The sequence below is a fragment of the Ranitomeya variabilis genome, chromosome 4 (assembly GCF_051348905.1).
Source record: "Ranitomeya variabilis isolate aRanVar5 chromosome 4, aRanVar5.hap1, whole genome shotgun sequence".
NCBI classification, from domain to species: domain Eukaryota; kingdom Metazoa; phylum Chordata; class Amphibia; order Anura; family Dendrobatidae; genus Ranitomeya; species Ranitomeya variabilis.
The window spans coordinates 544,091,524-544,111,215 of NC_135235.1; the positions used below are offsets into that span (position 1 = coordinate 544,091,524).

The 19,692-nt window shown below is 46.4% G+C and overlaps 1 long non-coding RNA gene across 1 annotated transcript in view; it reads left to right on the forward strand.

The window, feature by feature from the left end:
• The first annotated feature begins 2,748 nt into the window (after positions 1 to 2,748).
• The window catches only part of LOC143769140 (uncharacterized), a 52,289-nt gene continuing 35,345 nt past the window's right edge, over positions 2,749 to 19,692 (forward strand). Inside the window, exons 1-2 of the long non-coding RNA XR_013214226.1 lie at positions 2,749 to 2,884; positions 3,492 to 3,568. This is a non-coding gene — a long non-coding RNA (uncharacterized LOC143769140). The remainder of the gene's footprint in view (positions 2,885 to 3,491; positions 3,569 to 19,692) is intronic.

The following is a 19,692-nucleotide window of genomic DNA, read 5'->3' on the forward strand; positions in this document are numbered from 1 at the left end:
CAGAAGCCGGGTACCGGGAGCCCGAGGTCGTGTTGTTCTCCAGGACACACGGCAGAACCGGAGGGCGTAGGACTGTATGTCAATTGCCTTCATCAAGTCTGAGGTGAAGCAGTAACCTTAGAGCCCGGGTCATGATAGAGACCCTATAAACAGGCTCGAACTGCCTATCGTACAGACATCTGTCTTAGGACAGGAGAGAGGGGACTTACAATAAGCTTCAAGTGTCAGGGACCTAATCAACTAAATCACGCAAGTAGGAAAGGCTTACGGACCTCACCTAGGAGAGGGATCTCCTATTGCCTCCAAGCCGGCCAGACCACAGCTACCCTGCACTTGTTACCCTGGACTGAGGACTACTACCATCAGTAAACCAGGTAAAGACGGCAAACCTGTGTACTCGTTCTTTACGATACCATCCACCACACTATCGGTGCCCTACACCTGGGAAGCCCTGTGGACCCTGCTTCACCTGTGGGAAGCGTCACCATCTTGCTGCATACCATCACCTCAGAGGACCCCTTTAAGCAGAGTCAGTTCTCACTGACCGAACACCACAGGTGGCGTCACGAACAATAGACTTTATTCACTAATCCACTTAAAGACCTTTCCCTGCACTAATCCCCTTAAAGACCTCTCTGACGTTTCCCAGTGCCTGCACACTGCTGTACTTTGCTCTGCCCTCAAGAGGGCAGATAAAGTATGCCTGCGCAGGAGCCGTGACAGGAAGCAAGGAAGAGGACGTCATCGCATGAAGATGGGAGGTGCTGGACCCGAACCACGACGCTCATCGGACCAGACCACACCAGGACCGCCCCTGAGTGAGTATAATCTAACTTGTTTTTCTTATCTTTCAGGTTACATCGGGGGCTTATCTACAGCATTATAGAATGGTGTAGATAAGCCCCTGATGGCGATGGCCTTAGCTTATAGGCCTAAAATGGGGTGACAGATTCTCTTTAAGTACTAACAGGCAGTTAGTTGCTAACTACCTGCCTGTTATGCCTTGCTTCGATCTCTGCTGGCACAGAGTGGTCACTGACCACTCCTGCCGGTGATCCTGTGCATTCCATTGACATCACCTAGACAGTGCAGCATCTTCTCTTCTGCTCTGTTGATGTAGAGTGACTGCTGACATCAGCCTGAATGACATCTGGCTCCTTGCTGCATAACTCTGGGAGCCGTCTGTCAATCAGCATGATGCCGACAGTCACACCCCAACGACAAAGCAGCCCGGAAGACCGGTCCATGACTACTCTGAGCCGACGCCAGGTAGAACAGGCAGGTAGTTAAAAAATAAATTAGTCTCACAAAATACCTTTAAACGTATGTAGAGGTAATCTGGGAGTCAGTCTCCTCCCATGAAGCAATAGCTGTCCTTATTAAAAAGGTTGTGCCACGTTTTTAAGTTACCCCATAATCATCGGATTGAAAATAACTTCCTGATCACTGAGAGACTGACCACTGGGACCCCACCAATGCTGAGAACGGTGCTATAAAGAATGGAGCGAAAGTCGAGCGTGTGCACCTCTGCTCCATTCATTCTCAATGCAAGTGCCAGAGATAGCAAAGCACTTTATCTAAATTATTTTTTTTTTAAATTATTTGTTTCTGGATAAATGACCAAATAAAGCAATGTTATTTGCACATTATGCATGGATGATATTGTTTATGGACTGTTGTAGGTTTGTATGCTTGGGCAGCTCTCTAGTCCCATAGAACCTACAATTCAATTTCTGTGGCCAGACCGGAAAAATACCCCTTAGGCCAAACACATTAAACCTAAACAAAAGCGAACTTTTTTTTAAAACCCCAAAAGAAATATACCCGGTATATTATCAAATCATATGACAATAAATGTATAATCGGAGGAGTTCACAAAAGAAGAAAGTAAGGGGATTTTTTTCAAAATTAGCAATATAAATTTTTTATTAAATATATTAAGTGTAACAAGCAGACAAATAAACAAGCGGTGTTTATATATAAAAAGCAGCTAAAAAGTTTCCCGGCGTAATCAGAGATGGACAATCTGACGCCAGGGAATAAGAGAAAAAGACCGTGCCCCACCAAACATCAATATGCACTGTTGAATGGAATAGTGACTCTAAGGAAACTAATTTAGATCCTTATTCATGTCATATAATGCCAATTGGGAAGGGCTATAGGTATTAGCAATCCACAATGACTAAGTTAGACATGTGTTGTATCACCCGGAAAGCCCTGTCAAGGGTAATTAGAACCTATGGCATGTGGCCCTCTCCATCGAAGAATCAATAGTTAGTGAATCAGTCTATCCCCAATATCGCGATGAAGGGCCATAATTTAGATGTATGATAGGTATTTACCTTGCGACATGATGGTCACCCCAGCGCAATGGTGTTGGTAGGACACGCCAGAGCCTCGATGTGCGTTTCACCACCCACGGCTTCGTCAGGAGGCGTGGCTAAAAGGGGTAGGGTCAGGGGTATATGTATGAGAAGTTGGAAAGTCATTGACGAATCAGCGTACCCTCTCGCGTGATGCTCCACCCCCTAGAATGGAGGGGGGGGGTTTGGTTGCTGGGCCAACGTGCGACACGCACGACGGGAAGGAGGATGTGCGTCATGACTCCCTGTCGCCATGGCAACGTGTCCAGCCCGTCGCACCACGGGGAGGAAAAACAACGTACACATAATGCACATTTGCAGTGCCAGAGTACTGGGAATCCCTAGCGAGCTGGCGCACCTTCACGCATGATACTCCGCCCCTCGAGGGGGCGGGTCGACGCGTGACATGCACGATGGGGAGGAGGACTCACGTCATCACTCCACATCGCCATGGCAGCGCGACCGACCCGCCACACCACGAAGGGAGGAACAGCGCATGCGTGGTGTGCGTCTGCGCATAGGTAAGTATAAAAGATCTTGTGGCAGACCGATAGGTGCATGATGTCAGAAAAAGATGTAAAAAAAGACGAACGAGAAGGGAGTGTCAAAGAAAAGATATTAGATATAACTACCCACAATGGTAGATCAGTCGGAGCCCACATGGGCCAGTCATATCTATAAATAGATATTACATTACACTAAAGTCACCCCAGATGGTCATATAGTGATGAAGTGTATATAAACTGCATAGTGGTTAACAGTGGGCATCTGGATAAGTCAGGGATAGGTACAGTAAGCCATAACCCTTTAGTCATATAAGTTCTAAATATGTCAGCATCACAAGATATAGAGAAAACATCATTCTTAATACTCATATCCGGATGCCAACACATAGCGACATTCCGTTAGCTAACCATCTATGTTACACAAATCTATCAGCCATATACAAACAAATATGACAACATATAGATCTAGATCACCAAACAATTCCCAATAATTAGAGCATGATATAAATACATCAAGTTGATGACAGTCCTGATTATCGCATCTTAATCCAGGACGTATTTCTTGCTTTATCGCATATCCATATTTAAATCATCCCGGATTTTTTCTTCAAAATGTCCATAGATGCTGATTCAGACAGATGCTCAATCAAAAAGCGACATACAGATGATTCATCAGAACCATACCGAAAAAATATATCTGTAAGTACAAGACATAAATTAGAAACATAGAAACAAAAATAAAAACAGAGAAATTCCATGACCCTCATAAAATAGCGCACATAAAATTAAAGAAAGGACTTGAAGCTGACGGTTTCATTAAGGCCGTTAGGCGTCATAGTATTTAAAGTACGGTAACTATCCAGCGTGTTTCTTTTTGCAACAGTTTCTGTTTAAGATTCCCACCTTGGATGCCCATATAGACATGGTCTATACCTCGGACTACAAATCCCTTTGGGTTACACCTATGATGCTCGAAAAAATGTCTCGGAATAGTTTTTAAGAGGTGTGGTTCCGAGCAATCCACTGCATTTTTTATGTCTCTAATATGTTCTTGAATCCGTATTTTCAAGGGCCTGGTTGTCATTCCGATGTATATATATCCACAGGGGCAGCTGGCATGATAGACAACTGCCTCTGTGTTGCAAGTGATGTGATGGACTATTTTGTAAATCGCATCACCCCTGGAATTTGAAAATTCTTTTGCCCTAATGATAATGAGCAATTTCCACATGGGTAACTTCCCCATGGAGCCCCTTTGCTACTGTTCAAAAAAGAGCTGTTTTTAGGGGGTATATAATGACTTCTGCATAGTACGTCCCCCAGAGTCTGAGACTTGCGCCAAGTAATCGAGGGGTATGAAGTTATTTGACCTTGCAGATCTCTATCTGTTAGTAATATAGGCCAGTGCCTCCTAAAGATTTGATTAATTTCAGCCCAGTTGGAGTAGAACTTAAGGCCCCGTCTCACATAGCGAGATCGCTAGCGAGATCGCTGCTGAGTCACAAGTTTTGTGACGCAACAGCGACCTCAGTAGCGATCTCGCTATGTGTGACACGTACCAGCGATCAGGCCCCTGCTGCGAGATCGCTGGTCGTGTCAGAATGGCCTGGACCTTTTTTTGGTCGTTGAGGCCCCTCTGACATCGCTGAATCGGTGTGTGTGACACCGATCCAGCGATGTCTTCACTGGTAACCAGGGTAAACATCGGGTTACTAAGCGCAGGGCCGCGCTTAGTAACCCGATGTTTACCCTGGTTACCAGCGTAAATGTAAAAAAAAAAAAACAGTACATACTCACCATCTGTTGCCCGTCAGGTCCCTTGGCGTCTGCTTCCTGCTCTGACTGAGCCGCCGTAAAGTGAGAGCACAGCAGTGACGTCACCGCTGCGCTCTGCTCTCACTGTACGGCGGATCAGTCAGAGCAGGAAGCAGACGCCAAGGGACCTGACGGGCAACAGATGGTGAGTATGTACTGTTTGTTTTTTTTTACATTTACGCTGGTAACCAGGGTAAACATCGGGTTACTAAGCGCGGCCCTGCGCTTAGTAACCCGATGTTTACCCTGGTTACCCGGGTGCTGCAGGGGGACTTCGGCATCGTTGAAGACAGTTTCAACGATGCCGAAGTCGTTCCCCTGATCGTTGGTCGCTGGAGAGAGCTGTCTGTGTGACAGCTCCCCAGCGACCACACAGCGACCACACAGCGACGCTGCAGCGATCAGCATCGTTGTCTGTATCGCTGCAGCGTCGCTGTGTGAGACGGGGCCTTTAGTAATAAATCTGGGTCCTGTATTTGTGGATGTACTTTTCTTTTTAGATGGTTTAGATAATAGATTAGCTCTGTCTACATTCAGGGCACGAGAATAACCTTTAGCAATATCTCTGGACGGATAACCCCTATTTTTAAAAATTTGATGCAGGTCCTTTGCCTGCTTATGAAAACTTGCATCAGTTGAACAGATGCGCCGGGCTCGCAGGAATTGCCCTATAGGGATAGAGCTCTTTAATTTGGGTGGATGTAAAGATGAAAAGTGCAATAATGCATTCGTTGCAGTCGTCTTCCTAAAAATATCTGTGCATACTGTGCCATCGCTGGGTTTAAGAATTTGAAGATCTAAAAAATCGATTGAGCTTTGGCTGTATTTCCAGGTCAATCTGATGTTGAATAAGTTGTTATTAAGATGACCTAGGAATTAATCGAGTTGCGACGTGGAGCCCTGCCAAATGAAAAATACATCGTCGATGTACCGCAGCCACGAGACAACAGAGCTGTGACCAGGTGTGTCAAGGACCGTATCCCTCTCCCACAGCCCCAGGAACAAATTAGCATATGAGGGCGCACAAGATGCCCCCATTGCTGTTCCCTGGAGCTGTAGGAAGGGGTGGTCTTTAAAAAATTATGAGTAAGTATAAAATTCAACAGTTCCAAAATAAATTGAATAAGTCCTGAGTCGAGATTGGTCATATTCAGAAAAAATTGAGCAGCTCGTATCCCGTGGCTGTGGTCGATCGACGTGTATAGGGACTCCACGTCGCAAGTCACTAGCTACATGTCATCATCGAGAATGAGGCCATCCAGTCTCTTAAGGACATCGGTGGTGTCCTTTACAAAGGACGGTAGTGTCTCCACACACTTCTGCAGATAAAAATCAATAAATCTGCATGCTGGTTCACAAAGACCCCTGATGCCCAAAACTATAGGTCTACCCGGTGGGCATCGGGGGTCCTTGTGAACTTTGGGGAGCACGTAGAAGGTGGGAACCACAGGGAATTCTGGTAGCAAAGCCTCTCGCATCTTGTTGGTAATTACATTGTTCTCCACTCCATCATCTAAAAGGTGAGTGAGTTCTCGCTGGAAGGCTAACAGAGGTAGGGTGTCGAGTCTACGATAAGACTCCTTTTTAGTTAGTTGCCTAAACCTCTTCCTCATACATCTCAACCGGCCAGATTACTACATTTCCCCCCTTGTCAGCCCGTTTGATAACTACGTCCCTCATGTCTCTCAGTGTTTTGATAGCTTTTCTAAGAGAGTTCTCTAGTCCCAGTCTGTCCCTGAATGGTTTCCATACAGTATGTGTTGTACTTGTGCATCTGTGTGTGATAGTGCATTGTGGTATGAGAATATGTGTGGTGAATGGTGATTAGAACAGTTTGAGTGTAAAATCATATTCACATGTTTGGGGCAGATTTAGTAAATCTGTAAAGTCTCTTTCGTTTCTGCCTAAGGCCTCATTCAGACATCCATGTTGCACTCAGGTGTTCTATCCTTTTTCACAGATACAGCACCTATCCATTCTAGTCTTTGGTGCAATTCACATGTCTGTCTTTTTTCACAGTGCTAAACTCATGGAGACATTTTGTTTTTTATCCGGTATCACAGATGAAAAGTGCTAATACATATCTATGGGTCAATGAAAAACACGTCCAGCATCCAGATGGCATCAGTGTATAATCAGTGTACCATCTATGGGCGGTACTGTATATCTTTACCACTGCAAAGGATAGAAGAAGCTTCTATATCCATACGTGGAAAAATTCTGATGACACTGATGGTAAAAATGGACACACAGACCCAGGGTTGGACTGGCCCACCAGAGAACCGAACAATCCTCCGGAGGGCCCTGGCTTCTCCTTCAGAAGAGTTCATAGTGCAAACCTTGCAGTTCCTATGGGACTCTTCAGTGGGGGAGAAATGTGGGCCCTCAGAATCAAATCTTCTGGTGGGCAATGTTTTCCAGTCTGACACTGCACAGACCGTATACTGATGACATCAGTACGTGTTTAAACACAGAAAAAATACATGGAGTATTCAGAAGCATGGAGGAGCCATTGTCTGTGATGGTCAGACATAGTACACCTATGCTTACGTTTGACTTTCCTAACACCAGGTATACGTTTAGTTATAAAAGTATAGTAAAAACATAATCTACTAAACTGCTAAAAAAGTCATATACCTGGCATATAGACAGTAGGACGTAAGCATTATTGATGTGATTGATTCCGTCTGCAGAGCGTTACTTTTGAATACATTTTTGTGCATTTTTCCAAATATATTCACTTATCTGATGCTGCAATTGTAAAGTAGAGAACTCGTTATTCTAGATTTGTCCCACATTTTTTATTGCATCCCACGTCCCACATCCCATGTCAGACAAGAGTGTTGTGAAATTGGATTCTGGGCTCCCCCGGTGGCCACTTGTGGAATTGAACTTGTGTGCATCATCCCCTCTGTTCACCTGCTCCTATCAGGATGTGGGAGTCGCTATATAACCTTGCTCCTCTGTCAGTTTCTTGCCGGTCAACAATGTAATCAGAAGCCTTCTGTGCTTGTTCCTGCTACTAGACAACTCCCAGCTAAGTTGGACTTTTGTCCTTTTGTGTTTTTGCATTTTGTTCCTGTTCACAGCTGCTGTTTCGTTACTGTGTCTGGAAAGCTCTTGTGATCGGAAATTGCCACTCTGGTGTTATGAGTTAATGCTAGAGTCTTAAAGGAATTTCTGGATGGTGTTTTGATAGGGTTTTCTGCTGACCATGAAAGTGTCCTTTCTGTCTTCCTGCTATCTAGAAAGCGGACCTCGATTTTGCTAAACCTATTTTCATACTACGTTTGTCATTTCATCTGAAATCACCGCCAATATATGTGGGGGCCTCTGTCTGCCTTTTGGGAAAATTTCTCTAGAGGTGAGCCAGGACTGTCTTTTCCTCTGCTAGGATTAGGTAGTTCTCCGGCTGGCGCTGGGCATCTAGGGTTAAAAAACGTAGGCATGCTACCCGGCCACTTCTAGTTGTGCGGCAGGTTTAGTTCATGGTCAGTATAGTTTCCATCTTCCAAGAGCTAGTTCTCATATATGCTGGGCTATGTTCTCTCGCCATTGAGAATCATGACAGTTTGACCGGCCCAAAAAAGGGTTAAATTACTGGCTGAGAAAGGAGAGAAAAAAGAAGTCTGCTACAATTTTTTTATTTTTTTTTTTCCTCTAGTTCTGAGTGTGCTCTTAATTGAATCACTTGCTAGTCTGCCTATACTGCAGCCTTCCTCTCTTTCTCTCCTTCTAATCCTTGAATGGCTCTGTGTTCACCTGTTTCAAATGGATCTTCAGAGTGTAGCTACAGGTTTGAATAATCTCGCCACAAAGGTACAAAATTTGCAAGATTTTGTTGTTCATGCACCTATGTCTGAGCCTAGAATTCCTTTGCCTGAATTCTTCTCGGGGAATAGATCTCACTTTCAAAATTTTAAAAATAATTGCAAATTGTTTTTGTCCCTGAAGTCTCGCTCTGCCGGAGACCCTGCACAGCAGGTCAGGATTGTGATTTCCTTGCTCCGGGGCGACCCTCAAGACTGGGCTTTTGCATTGGCACCAGGGGATCCTGCGTTGCTCAATGTGGATGCGTTTTTTCTGGCCTTGGGGTTGCTTTATGAGGAACCTCATTTAGAGCTTCAGGCGGAAAAGGCCTTGATGTCCTTGTCTCAGGGGCAAGATGAAGCTGAAATATACTGCCAAAAATTCCGCAAATGGTCTGTGCTTACTCAGTGGAATGAGTGCGCCCTGGCGGCGATTTTCAGAGAAGGTCTCTCTGATGCCATTAAGGATGTTATGGTGGGGTTCCCTGTGCCTGCGAGTCTGAATGAGTCCATGACGATGGCTATTCAGATCGATAGGCGTCTGCGGGAGCACAAACCTGTGCACCATTTGGCGGTGTCTACTGAGAAAACGCCAGAAAATATGCAATGTGATAGAATTCTGTCCAGAAGCGAGCGGCAGAATTTTAGACGAAAAAATGGGTTGTGCTTCTATTGTGGTGATTCAACTCATGTTATATCAGCATGCTTTAAGCGTACTAAGAAGCCTGACAAGTCTGTTTCAATTAGCACTTTACAGTCTAAGTTTATTCTATCTGTGACCCTGATTTGTTCTTTGTCATCTATTACCGCGGACGCCTATGTCGACTCTGGCGCTGCTTTGAGTCTTATGGATTGGTCCTTTGCCAAACGCTGTGGGTATGATTTGGAGCCACTGGAGGCTCCGATACCTCTGAAAGGGATTGACTCCACCCCATTGGCTAGTAATAAACCACAATACTGGACACAAGTGACTATGCGTGTTAATCCGGATCACCAGGAGGTTATTCGCTTTCTGGTGCTGTATAATCTACATGATGTTTTGGTGCTGGGATTGCCATGGCTGCAATCTCATAACCCAGTCCTCGACTGGAGAGCTATGTCTGTGTTAAGCTGGGGATGTAAAGGAACTCATGGGGACGTACCTTTGGTTTCCATTTCATCATCTATTCCCTCTGAGATTCCTGAATTCTTGTCTGACTTTCGTGACGTTTTTGAAGAACCCAAGGTTGGTTCACTACCTCCGCACCGGGAGTGCGATTGTGCCATAGACTTGATTCCGGGTAGTAAATACCCTAAGGGTCGTTTATTTAATCTGTCTGTGCCTGAACACGCTGCTATGCGAGAATATATAAAGGAGTCCTTGGAAAAGGGACATATTCGTCCTTCGTCATCTCCCTTAGGAGCCGGTTTTTTCTTTGTGTCTAAGAAAGACGGCTCTTTGAGGCCGTGTATTGATTATCGACTTTTGAATAAAATCACGGTTAAATATCAATATCCGTTACCACTGCTTACTGATTTGTTTGCTCGTATAAAGGGGGCCAAGTGGTTCTCTAAGATTGATCTCCGTGGGGCGTATAATTTGGTGCGAATCAAGCAGGGGGATGAGTGGAAAACCGCATTTAATACGCCCGAGGGCCATTTTGAGTATTTGGTGATGCCTTTTGGTCTTTCCAATGCCCCTTCAGTCTTCCAGTCCTTTATGCATGACATTTTCCGCGATTATTTGGATAAATTTATGATTGTGTATCTGGATGATATTCTGATTTTTTCGGATGACTGGGACTCTCATGTCCAGCAGGTCAGGAGGGTTTTTCAGGTTTTGCGGTCTAATTTCTTGTGTGTGAAGGGTTCTAAGTGTGTTTTTGGGGTTCAAAAGATTTCTTTCTTGGGATACATTTTTTCCCCCTCTTCCATCGAGATGGATCCTGTCAAGGTTCAGGCTATTGGTGATTGGACGCAACCCTCTTCTCTTAAGAGTCTTCAGAAATTTTTGGGCTTTGCTAACTTTTATCGTCGATTTATTGCTGGTTTTTCTGATGTTGTAAAACCATTGACTGATTTGACTAAGAAGGGTGCTGATGTTGCTGATTGGTCCCCTGATGCTGTGGAGGCCTTTCGGGAGCTCAAGCGCCGCTTTTCTTCCGCCCCAGTGTTGCGTCAGCCTGATGTTGCTCTTCCTTTTCAGGTTGAGGTCGACGCTTCTGAAATCGGAGCTGGGGCGGTGTTGTCGCAGAGAAGTTCCGACTGCTCCGTGATGAGACCTTGTGCTTTTTTTTCCCGTAAATTTTCGCCCGCCGAGCGGAATTATGATATTGGGAATCGGGAGCTTTTGGCCATGAAGTGGGCTTTTGAGGAGTGGCGTCACTGGCTTGAGGGGGCCAGACATCAGGTGGTGGTATTGACTGACCACAAAAATTTAATTTACCTTGAGTCTGCCAGGCGCCTGAATCCTAGACAGGCGCGCTGGTCGTTGTTTTTCTCTCGGTTTAATTTTGTGGTGTCGTACCTACCGGGTTCTAAGAATGTTAAGGCGGATGCCCTTTCTAGGAGTTTTGAGCCTGACTCCCCTGGTAATTCTGAGCCCACAGGTATCCTTAAAGATGGAGTGATATTGTCTGCCGTTTCTCCAGACCTGCGGCGGGCCTTGCAGGAGTTTCAGGCGGATAGACCTGATCGTTGCCCACCTGGTAGACTGTTTGTTCCTGATGATTGGACCAGTAGAGTCATCTCTGAGGTTCATTCTTCTGCGTTGGCAGGTCATCCTGGAATCTTTGGTACCAGGGATTTGGTGGCAAGGTCCTTCTGGTGGCCTTCCCTGTCACGAGATGTGCGAGGCTTTGTGCAGTCTTGTGACGTTTGTGCTCGGGCCAAGCCTTGTTGTTCTCGGGCTAGTGGATTGTTGTTGCCCTTGCCTATCCCGAAGAGGCCTTGGACGCACATCTCGATGGATTTTATTTCGGATCTGCCTGTTTCTCAGAAGATGTCTGTCATCTGGGTGGTGTGTGACCGTTTCTCTAAGATGGTCCATCTGGTTCCCTTGCCTAAGTTGCCTTCTTCTTCCGAGTTGGTTCCTCTGTTTTTTCAAAATGTTGTTCGTTTGCATGGTATTCCTGAGAATATCGTTTCTGACAGAGGGACCCAATTCGTGTCTAGATTTTGGCGGGCATTCTGTGCTAGGATGGGCATAGATTTGTCTTTTTCGTCTGCTTTCCATCCTCAGACTAATGGCCAGACCGAGCGGACTAATCAGACCTTGGAGACATATTTGAGGTGTTTTGTGTCTGCGGATCAGGATGATTGGGTTGCTTTTTTGCCTTTGGCGGAGTTCGCCCTCAATAATCGGGCCAGCTCTGCCACCTTGGTGTCCCCGTTTTTCTGTAATTTGGGGTTTCATCCTCGATTTTCCTCCGGTCAAGTGGAATCTTCGGATTGTCCTGGAGTGGATGCTGTGGTGGAGAGGTTGCATCAGATTTGGGGGCAGGTGGTGGACAATTTGAAGTTGTCCCAGGAGAAGACTCAGCTTTTTGCCAACCGCCGTCGTCGTGTTGGTCCTCGGCTTTGTGTTGGGGACTTGGTGTGGTTGTCTTCTCGTTTTGTCCCTATGAGGATGTTATGACCCCAATGGCGAGGGTCTCAGAGGAACGTGGAAGTCTGCAGAATACAAAAATCCAGCTCATAGGGCAGTGGTAACTGGGTTGACCATATATCTACTCCTAACGCCAACACTAGAAGTAGCCGGGGATCATTCCTACGTTGATTCTAGATGACACGCGCCAGCCGGAGAATCTAGCTACCCCTAGTAGAGGAAAACAAAGACCTTTCTTGCCTCCAGAGAAGGGGACCCCAAAGCTGGATAGAAGCCCCCCACAAATAATGACGGTGAGGTAAGAGGAAATGACAAACACAGAAATGAACCAGGTTTAGCACAGAGAGGCCCGCTTACTAATAGCAGAATAAAGAAAGGTAACTTATATGGTCAACAAAAACCCTATCAAAATCCACACTGGAAATTCAAGAACCCCCGAACCGTCTAACGGTCCGGGGGGAGAAGACCAGCCCCCTAGAGCTTCCAGAAAAGGTCAGGATATAGATTTGGAACAAGCTGGACAAAAATACAAAACCAAAACAAATAGCAAAAAGCAAAACGCAGACTTAGCTGATATAACTGGAACCAGGATCAGTAGACAAGAGCACAGCAGACTAGCTCTGATAACTACGTTGCCAGGCATAGAACTGAAGGTCCAGGGAGCTTATATAGCAACACCCCTAACTAACGACCCAGGTGCGGATAAAAGGAATGACAGAAAAACCAGAGTCAAAAAACTAGTAACCACTAGAGGGAGCAAAAAGCAAATTCACAACAGTACCCCCCCCTTAGTGAGGGGTCACCGAACCCTCACCACGACCACCAGGGCGATCAGGATGAGCGGCATGAAAGGCACGAACTAAATCGGCCGCATGAACATCAGAGGCGACCACCCAGGAATTATCCTCCTGACCATAGCCCTTCCACTTGACCAGGTACTGAAGCCTCCGCCTGGAGAGGCGAGAATCCAAGATCTTCTCCACCACGTACTCCAACTCGCCCTCAACCAACACCGGAGCAGGAGGCTCAGCAGAAGGAACTACAGGCACAATGTACCGCCGCAACAAGGACCTATGAAATACATTGTGAATAGCAAACGACACAGGAAGATCCAGACGAAAAGACACAGGATTAAGGATTTCCAATATCTTGTAAGGCCCAATAAAACGAGGTTTAAATTTGGGAGAGGAGACCTTCATAGGAACAAAGCGGGAAGAAAGCCATACCAAATCCCCAACGCGTAGTCGGGGACCCACACCGCGGCGGCGGTTGGCAAAGCGCTGAGCCTTCTCCTGTGACAACTTCAAGTTGTCCACCACATGATTCCAGATCCGCTGCAACCTATCCACCACAGAATCCACCCCAGGACAGTCAGAAGGCTCCACATGACCCGAAGAAAAGCGAGGATGGAAACCAGAGTTGCAGAAAAAAGGCGAAACCAAGGTGGCGGAACTAGCCCGATTATTAAGGGCAAACTCAGCCAACGGCAAGAATGTCACCCAATCGTCCTGATCAGCAGAGACAAAACACCTCAAATAAGCCTCCAAAGTCTGATTGGTTCGCTCCGTCTGTCCATTAGTCTGAGGATGGAAAGCAGACGAAAACGACAAATCAATGCCCATCCTACTACAAAAGGATCGCCAGAACCTGGAAACGAACTGGGATCCTCTGTCTGACACAATATTCTCAGGGATGCCGTGCAAACGAACCACGTTCTGGAAAAACACAGGAACCAGATCGGAAGAGGAAGGCAGCTTAGGCAAAGGAACCAAATGGACCATCTTGGAGAAGCGATCACATATCACCCAGATAACGGACATGCCCTGAGATAGCGGAAGATCAGAAATGAAATCCATGGAGATATGTGTCCAAGGTCTCTTCGGGACAGGCAAGGGCAAGAGCAAACCGCTGGCACGAGAACAGCAAGGCTTAGCTCGAGCACAAGTCCCACAGGACTGCACAAATGACCGCACATCCCTTGACAAGGAAGGCCACCAAAAGGACCTGGCCACCAGATCTCTGGTGCCAAAAATTCCCGGGTGACCTGCCAACACCGAGGAATGAACCTCGGAAATGACTCTGCTGGTCCACTTATCCGGGACAAACAGTCTGTCAGGTGGACAAGACTCAGGCCTATCAGCCTGAAATCTCTGCAACACACGTCGCAGATCCGGAGAAATAGCTGACAAGATAACTCCATCTTTAAGAATACCAACAGGATCAGCGACTCCAGGAGCATCAGGTACAAAGCTCCTAGAAAGAGCATCGGCCTTCACATTCTTTGAACCTGGTAAATACGAGACAACAAAATCAAAGCGGGAGAAAAACAATGACCAGCGGGCCTGTCTCGGATTAAGGCGTTTAGCAGACTCGAGATACATCAGATTTTTGTGATCAGTCAAGACCACCACACGATGCTTAGCACCCTCGAGCCAATGACGCCACTCCTCAAATGCCCATTTCATGGCCAACAACTCCCGATTGCCCACATCATAATTTCGCTCGGCAGGCGAAAACTTCCTAGAGAAAAAGGCACAAGGTTTCATAACAGAGCAACCAGGGCCTCTCTGCGACAAAACAGCCCCTGCTCCAATCTCTGAAGCATCCACCTCAACCTGAAAGGGAAGTGAGACATCGGGCTGGCACAAAACAGGCGCCGAAGCAAACCGGCGTTTCAACTCCTGGAAAGCCTCCACGGCAGCAGGAGCCCAGTTAGCTACATCGGAGCCCTTCTTGGTCATATCCGTCAAAGGTTTCACAATGCTAGAAAAATTAGCGATAAAACGACGGTAGAAGTTAGCGAAACCCAAGAACTTCTGAAGACTCTTAACTGACGAGGGCTGAGTCCAATCAAGAATAGCTCGGACCTTGACTGGGTCCATCTCCACAGCAGAAGGGGAAAAAATGAACCCCAAAAAGGGAACCTTCTGTACACCAAAGAGACACTTTGAGCCCTTGACAAACAAAGAATTTTCACGCAAAATTTTAAAGACCAACCTGACCTGCTCCACATGCGAATCCCAATCATCAGAAAAAACCAAAATATCATCCAGATAAACAATCAAAAATTTATCCAGATACTTCCGGAAAATGTCATGCATAAAGGACTGAAAAACTGAAGGCGCATTGGAGAGCCCAAAAGGCATCACCAAGTACTCAAAATGACCTTCGGGCGTATTGAATGCGGTTTTCCATTCATCACCTTGCTTAATGCGCACCAGGTTGTACGCACCACGAAGGTCTATCTTGGTGAACCACTTGGCACCTTTAATCCGGGCAAACAAGTCAGACAACAGCGGTAAAGGATACTGAAATTTGACAGTGATCTTATTTAAAAGCCGATAATCAATACAAGGTCTCAAAGATCCGTCCTTTTTTGCCACAAAAAAGAATCCCGCACCAAGAGGGGAAGAAGACGGACGAATATGTCCTTTCTCCAGAGACTCCTTGATATATGAACGCATAGCGGTATGTTCAGGTACCGACAGATTAAACAGTCTTCCCTTAGGAAATTTACTGCCTGGGATCAAATCTATAGCACAGTCACAGTCCCTATGAGGAGGCAGTGCACTGGACTCAGACTCACTGAAGACATCTTGATAATCAGACAAATACTCCGGAACTTCCGAAGGCGTAGAAGAAGCAATAGACACAGGCAGGGAATCCCCATGAATACCATGACAGCCCCAACTTGACACTGACATAGCCTTCCAGTCCAGGACTGGATTATGGGTCTGTAACCATGGCAGCCCTAAAACAACCAAATCATGCATTTTATGTAAAACCAGGAAACGTATCACCTCGCGGTGTTCAGGAGTCATGCACATGGTAACCTGTGTCCAATACTGCGGTTTATTTGCTGCCAATGGTGTAGCATCAATACCCCTAAGAGGAATAGGATTTTCTAATGGTTCAAGAGTAAAACCACAGTGCTTAGCAAATGACAGATCCATAAGACTCAGGGCAGCACCTGAATCTACAAACGCCATGACAGGATAAGACGACAGTGAGCAAATCAAAGTTACAGACAGAATAAATTTAGGTTGCAAATTACCAACGGTGACAGGACTAACTACCTTGGCTATACGTTTAGAGCATGCTGAGATAACATGTGTAGAATCACCACAGTAGTAGCACAAGCCATTCCGGCGTCTATGAATTTTCCGCTCATTTCTAGTCAGGATTCTATCACATTGCATTAAATCAGGTGTCTGTTCAGACAACACCATGAGGGAATTTGCGGCTTTTCTATCACATTGCACCGAATTAGGTGTCTGTTCAGACAACACCATGAGGGAATTTGCGGTTTTGCGCTCCCGCAACCGCCGGTCAATTTGAATAGCCAGTGCCATAGTATCATTCAGACCTGTGGGAATGGGAAAACCCACCATGACATTCTTAATGGCATCAGAAAGGCCATTTCTAAAATTAGCGGCCAGTGCACACTCGTTCCAATGTGTCAGCACGGACCATTTCCGAAATTTTTGGCAATACACTTCAGCCTCGTCCTGCCCCTGAGACATAGCCAGCAAGGCCTTTTCTGCCTGAATCTCAAGATTGGGTTCCTCATAAAGTAAACCGAGCGCCAGAAAAAACGCATCAATATCAGCCAATGCCGGATCTCCTGGCGCCAGCGAAAAAGCCCAATCCTGAGGGTCGCCCCGTAGGAACGAAATAACAATTTTTACCTGCTGAGCAAAGTCTCCAGATGAACAGGGTCTCAGGGACAAAAACAATTTACAATTATTCATAAAATTCCTAAACTTAAACCTGTCTCCGGAAAACAGTTCAGGAATCGGTATTTTAGGTTCTGACCTAGGATTTCTGATAACATAGTCTTGTATGCCCTGCACACGAGTAGCCAGCTGGTCCACACTTGTAATCAAGGTCTGGACATTCATGTCTGCAGCAAGCATAGCCACTCTGAGGTAAAGGGGAAGAAGAAAAAAAAAAACTCAGAATCTTCTTTCTTATAATCCCTCTTCTGCAATGCATTAAACATTTAATACTGGCCTGGCAAACTGTTATGACCCCAATGGCGAGGGTCTCAGAGGAACGTGGAAGTCTGCAGAATACAAAAATCCAGCTCATAGGGCAGTGGTAACTGGGTTGACCATATATCTACTCCTAACGCCAACACTAGAAGTAGCCGGGGATCATTCCTACGTTGATTCTAGATGACACGCGCCAGCCGGAGAATCTAGCTACCCCTAGTAGAGGAAAACAAAGACCTTTCTTGCCTCCAGAGAAGGGGACCCCAAAGCTGGATAGAAGCCCCCCACAAATAATGACGGTGAGGTAAGAGGAAATGACAAACACAGAAATGAACCAGGTTTAGCACAGAGAGGCCCGCTTACTAATAGCAGAATAAAGAAAGGTAACTTATATGGTCAACAAAAACCCTATCAAAATCCACACTGGAAATTCAAGAACCCCCGAACCGTCTAACGGTCCGGGGGGAGAAGACCAGCCCCCTAGAGCTTCCAGAAAAGGTCAGGATATAGATTTGGAACAAGCTGGACAAAAATACAAAACCAAAACAAATAGCAAAAAGCAAAACGCAGACTTAGCTGATATAACTGGAACCAGGATCAGTAGACAAGAGCACAGCAGACTAGCTCTGATAACTACGTTGCCAGGCATAGAACTGAAGGTCCAGGGAGCTTATATAGCAACACCCCTAACTAACGACCCAGGTGCGGATAAAAGGAATGACAGAAAAACCAGAGTCAAAAAACTAGTAACCACTAGAGGGAGCAAAAAGCAAATTCACAACAGAGGGTTTCTTCTCCTAAGTTTAAGCCTCGGTTCATCGGCCCGTACAAGATATTGGAGATTCTTAACCCTGTGTCCTTCCGTTTGGACCTCCCTGCATCCTTTTCGATTCATAATGTTTTTCATCGGTCATTGTTGCGCAGGTATGAGGTACCGGTTGTGCCTTCCGTTGAGCCTCCTGCTCCGGTGTTGGTTGAGGGTGAGTTGGAGTACGTTGTGGAAAAGATCTTAGACTCTCGTGTTTCCAGACGGAGACTCCAGTATCTGGTCAAATGGAAGGGATACGGTCAGGAGGATAATTCTTGGGTCACTGCCTCTGATGTTCATGCCTCCGATCTTGTCCGTGCCTTTCATAGGGCTCATCCTGATCGCCCTGGTGGTTCTGGTGAGGGTTCGGTGCCCCCTCCTTGAGGGGGGGGTACTGTTGTGAAATTGGATTCTGGGCTCCCCCGGTGGCCACTTGTGGAATTGAACTTGTGTGCATCATCCCCTCTGTTCACCTGCTCCTATCAGGATGTGGGAGTCGCTATATAACCTTGCTCCTCTGTCAGTTTCTTGCCGGTCAACAATGTAATCAGAAGCCTTCTGTGCTTGTTCCTGCTACTAGACAACTCCCAGCTAAGTTGGACTTTTGTCCTTTTGTGTTTTTGCATTTTGTTCCTGTTCACAGCTGCTGTTTCGTTACTGTGTCTGGAAAGCTCTTGTGATCGGAAATTGCCACTCTGGTGTTATGAGTTAATGCTAGAGTCTTAAAGGAATTTCTGGATGGTGTTTTGATAGGGTTTTCTGCTGACCATGAAAGTGTCCTTTCTGTCTTCCTGCTATCTAGAAAGCGGACCTCGATTTTGCTAAACCTATTTTCATACTACGTTTGTCATTTCATCTGAAATCACCGCCAATATATGTGGGGGCCTCTGTCTGCCTTTTGGGAAAATTTCTCTAGAGGTGAGCCAGGACTGTCTTTTCCTCTGCTAGGATTAGGTAGTTCTCCGGCTGGCGCTGGGCATCTAGGGTTAAAAAACGTAGGCATGCTACCCGGCCACTTCTAGTTGTGCGGCAGGTTTAGTTCATGGTCAGTATAGTTTCCATCTTCCAAGAGCTAGTTCTCATATATGCTGGGCTATGTTCTCTCGCCATTGAGAATCATGACACAAGAGTGAAATCTGTTGGTATTTACATTAAGCCAATGTAGCACCATGAGTATCTATACTAAAACACTGTGGTACTGTAGGAAGATGGATTGGGCTAGTGGTCTCTCTCGCGTGTCCAGGCCGGAACTGTCGGGGCTGTCACTGTTGTTACGGGGGAAGGACTCTCTGACCAGAGCAGGCCTTTGCACCTGACTGTTGGGGGTGGGTCTGATATAAAAGAGACTGAGCGCAGGAGAACGGGGCTTTTGGCGTGTACCCAGCGTGTGCAACAGGAGAAGGTTGACTCCCTCTTTGCTGACCGACGCCAACCTGCAGGCCCGCGTTGCACCCTTCTATTCCCCGCGCATACAGACTGTATACCTCCAGAGACCATTTCCCTGCTACCCTCTGACCCCAACAATACTAACTGGTCTGTACCACTGACAACTGCCGACACGCTACGCAGTACTGATCCTACGGTGCACGCTGATTGTAGTAGTGAGACTTCAGCCTCCACTCCAGGACGTTGTACACCATTTGCGGTACCTCAGACCTCCCCTCAGTCAGCACCTCGTTCCAGGACTTCGAGACCACGTGTAGGAAGGCCAGGATACTTTGTCGCCATTCAGAGACAGTTCTTCACTTTCCTCCAGGACCGGCTCAGAGGCTTCTCGCATCACCTACTGTACCATCGTGGGATTTTCCAGC